This window comes from Crocuta crocuta, unplaced genomic scaffold (genome assembly GCF_008692635.1).
Source record: "Crocuta crocuta isolate KB4526 unplaced genomic scaffold, BGI_CrCroc_1.0 scaffold505, whole genome shotgun sequence".
NCBI lineage: Eukaryota > Metazoa > Chordata > Mammalia > Carnivora > Hyaenidae > Crocuta > Crocuta crocuta.
Genome location: NW_027528808.1, coordinates 55,900 through 60,573, shown reverse-complemented (window position 1 = coordinate 60,573; position 4,674 = coordinate 55,900). Strand labels below are relative to the sequence as shown.

General features: G+C 43.5%; 1 pseudogene; it reads right to left on the bottom strand.

Annotated features, from left to right (window-relative positions):
- Positions 1 to 445: 445 nt before the first annotated feature.
- On the bottom strand, positions 446 to 1,283 carry LOC144224757 (acyl-protein thioesterase 1 pseudogene; annotated as a pseudogene).
- Between the last annotated feature and the right edge of the window lie 3,391 nt (positions 1,284 to 4,674).

Below are 4,674 nucleotides of genomic sequence, written 5' to 3'. Positions count from 1 at the left end.
AACTGAAGAGAGCAATATTACTCTAGAATTTAGAAGCATTATCCCTATTATTGGGAATAACGCAGTAATACCTCATTCTTATTATGTATTACAGTCCTTAAGTATATAATGAATACATATATAAAAATACAGATAGTACACGGTGACTAAGTAATTTTGAAATAAGTCTGTAGATGAAGTCACAGGATGCATAAATAATTTATATCCCAACTGCTCATTTATACCTGAACAAATTTTCATTAAGCATACTAATAATTTTCAAATGATGTAATAAAAAATCTGGTTACAATATTTTATTATTTTGCTGAATTACATTTGGGAAAAAGTTAGCTGCTTCACCTATTTTACTACTAGTATATTCTGAATCATATAAACACATGTATAGAAACTTAAAAGACCATTATTTCCCAGAAGGAGATATTATTATTATGTAGTCTGTGTTATGGTTGTATATCTGAAAAACACTGCAAATGTTCGAAGTTTCAGGATTGGGCATGGGAAGAGGTTTATACACTACAGTGATGCTGGTGGTACTTCCACACAAGGCCTCTTAGTGACGTCAATCAACCGGAGGTAGAAGTTTATCAATGAATTGCTTGATGTCCAGCATCTCCTGCTGACACGAACTGTGCATCATGCCTTCATAGGTTTTGAAGATTATATTTGCTGGATTTACTAATGTTTTTAGCTTTTCAGAAGTAAGAGAAGCAATCATTAGGGGAACTAAAGGGTCGCAGTCTCCATGGCACTGAAGAATAGGAATGTCTCTGTTAAGGCCACTGATAGGACCCTGTGGAAACGAAGCCCGTAGAGGGAACCAGCAACTGAGGGCCGTGACTCCCGCCAGCTTCTGCTGCGTGGTAAGAGCGGTGTACAGAGATAACGCTCCTCCCTGAGAAAATCCTCTCAAAATAATTCTGTTAGAAGGAATGCCATTCTTCATCTCTTGCTCTATCAAAGCTTTGACATTACCTGCTGCCTGTTTAATTCCAGGTTCATCCTCCTGTGATTCTAGTGACAGCCCAGTAATATCAAACCAGGAAGGCATAGCCATGTTCATATTCAATGTTACAGGCATAACTGGTGCATGCGGGCAGATATACTTGATATGTGAACTTCTGATACCAGCAAAAGCTTCCGCCCATCTATGCCCTGTATCTCCCAATCCGTGAAGGAAAATCACAGCAGCGGTGGCTTTCCAGGCGGCGGGCATGATGGCGGGAAGCGGGGCGGACATGTTATTGCCGCACATACACCGGCTCAACTGGCGGAGCGCGTTGGAAGAAAAAGGGACAGTGGGCGCCTGGCCCCGGCCCAAGGGCGTGCAAGCGGCGAGTCCTCAGCTTTACTTTTTTCAACTAGAATTTTAAAGCCCAACCCAAACCACTTATTTTCTACCTTTTAGTAACCTTTCTATGTCTTTTATAGGCAAGCCCTTACCAGATTTGCTTGACTTACTTCCTACATTCTGGCACTTTCCACTTGTTTCTGTATGTACATGTTCTGCATTAACAAAACTCCATATATGGTAATGTGGATTCTCTTAAGTAGAAGAATGAATGAGTAAATCCAATTACTTAGCAATGTGACTGCAGGCATCTTTCAAAGATAAAGCTCTCCACCTTCCACCATATCACCCCACCCCAAACAATCCTGGCCTCTAGGTGAATCTTTTTATTTTCTGTTTATTTATGACTGTTAGCATGGAGCCCAACGTGGGGGTCGAACCCACAAACCATGAAATCATGATCTGAGCCAAAATGAAGAGTCAGATGCTCCAGAAATTAAGCCACCCAGGCGCCACTAATAAAATCTTTTTAAATTGTTCTGTAAGTAATAGATTGGAGGGAGCCTGACATAAGGCTGAGTGTCAGGAAAGTGAGAATTTTAAATAAAACATGAATGGGTTAATGTGATCCTCATGACAGAATCCACCTTTTTAATACCTGCACCTGAGGAAAATATGGCACACAGATGTGCAGTAACTTGCCCAAGGTTATAAAACCACTATGGAGAAGGGAAAGCACTACCACCTAGCTATCAGAAAGGAATACAAATATTTCTACACATAATAAGACAAGAGGAGAAAATAATACCTGATTTGTTTTTATTTAATTTTAATGTTTATTTGTTTTTGAGAGAGAGCAACAGAGCATGAATGAAGGAAGGGGAGAGAGACACACACACAGAAATCTGAAACAGGCTCCAGGCTCTGAGCTGTCAGCACAGCACCTGAGGCGGGGCTCGAACTCACCAAGGAGCTGTGAGGTCATGACCTGGGCCGAAGCCTGACGCTTAACCGACTGAGCCCCCGAGGCGCCCCAACAATACCTGATTTGTACCAGTCTTATTTACCACTAAGGTTTTGTGTTATGCGAAGAACATAGAGTTTGACAGATATCAGAAAAAGATAGCTTCCAATCACAATTTTTCCACAGAATGGATGCAGAACCCTACACAGGCAGTTACATTTTACTCATAAAATACACACTTGTTTCACTTTATAACAATTCAGTCACTGGTGTCTTAGCATTACTACAGCAAGTATTTTATTTTTCTTGGTAATATCTAAAATAACATGTGTCTTAAAAGTGATGGCCTCTTAGATTCAATGAAATCCAGTTCTTCGCCTGTTGGAGCCTCAGTTTCCTCACCTAGAAAATTGAGCTGAAAACTCACACCGTCATGAGGATTAAGGGAGGTAAAACCATAAAATAACAATCCCAGCTCCAGGCACAGAGCAGATGCTCAGAGTTCTCTGGGTTCCCCATGTTTTAGGGAGGTGAGAAGTTGGGGCATGGACCATGGAACCCATCATCTGACCCTTCTACTTTCTCCCAGTTAATCAGCCCCTTTAATCTGCACCCTCCTTCCCAATCCAATTTACAATGCACAGCCCATTAATTCAACCATTTCACTTCAGTGATCCTCAACTCTCTTGTCCCTTGATCCTTCTGTCTCAACCATAGAGTAAACCTTTGCAATATATAACTCTGTGAAGATTCTCCTGCAAGAAAGAAATTCCTGCAAAACGGGTAGGTCTGCATAAATCACTTTTTAACTTATTGGGTGACTGTGAGGAAAGAAGAGCTCTCACCTGGACGCTGAGGAGGCAAGATGGTGGAGAATTAGGGAGCTCCTTACATTTCACTTGCCTCCATCTCTCAAATGGAGAAGGACTGAAGCCATAGGAACCCTTACAGAATCCAGGAGTTTGGGAGGAAAAGGAGACAGAGTCCGCTGAGAAAACCCTATAGTGTGAGTGCGAACTGGGGAAGATAAAATTGGGCCGGACCAGAGACACAGAGGGAAGAGGGGATCCCCCTTTGCGGAGAGCCATGGTGAGTCTAAGGGAGGAAAAAAAGGAGTGGCAGAAACTGCTCAAGACACTGTTTGTGTTGCTGGAGAAGAGAAAAACCTCCGCTCAGGACACAAAGGCATCCGTTTCCTGCTGTCCAGCTGACCCTAGGCAGGACACTCTCATCCCAGGTGACCCTGGGTGAAACTGCTCTTCTATCACCAGCTCTACCTGGAGGGGACGCGAGCAGTGCCTGAAGCTGCACTGTTGTGCTGCTGGCTCAGCTGGACCCCCAGGGGGAAGGCAGGTGAGAGGCTTCAAACTGCTCTGAGGGACTCGCCCGAGAGTTTATATTTCGGGCAACAGGACACAGAGGGACCCGGTTTCCTGCTGTCCAGCTGACCTTAGGCGGGACGCACTCCTCCCAGGCAACCCTGGGGAGAAACTGCTCCTAGCTCGCCAGCTCGACGTGGAGGAGACACAAGTAGTGGCTTCCGGCTCAATGCCCAGAGGGAAGGCGAGAGGCTTGAAACTGCTCTGAGGGACTCGCCTATGAGTTTATATTTTGAGCAATATCAATGGGGCGCACAGACTGAGATCTGGTAAAAGAGGCCTGGCTTGGGATATACATCACAGCCCACCTTGGCTACGTCCCCGGCACAGGGAGATCACACCCAAAAGAGTGAGTTGCAACACTTGGTTCAAGAAGGGATTGGGGCGCTGCCACGTTTCTCCCCACAACCACCAAGGCAGGACCCCTGCAGGACTACTGGACCAAACCATGCCCATCCCCGTTAGAGACCTGCGTTTTTTCTTTTCTTTTCTTTCTTTTACCAGAGCCGGGGCAAGACCAACATGCATACACTACCCTGATTAATTCTGGTCACTAGCTTGCTTAAACAGCCACATTTAATTCATTCTCTAGATGTAAATTCTACACCTCCACCTCATTCTCTAGCATGTAAATTCTACACGCTACCTTTTTATCTCTCTCTGTCTAGAGTAATTTGACTATATAGTTTCTCTGACTAGCATTATCGTCAGTTCTTTTGCCTCCTCTCCAACCATATTCCCCTCTTTCTTTCTCTGAATTCAGCCTCTTACTCTTTCTGCCTGCTCATTTCAATTCCAATTTCACTTCCTGCCGGCCCTGTCATTTGTCTCTTTGTATATGCTCTTCTATCAGCACGGCATGCACTCAATCTTTATTTGTAGCTGGGAATTTTGGTTTATGCTTTAGACTGTCGTTTGTCTTTTGGGGTTTTTCTTTTTCTTTTCTTCTTTTTTCTTTTTTATGTATTTTCATTTTTATTATTAGTCTTCCCTCCTTCCTCTTTTTTTTTTTTTTATGTGTCCCTTTCTTTTTTTTTCTTTTT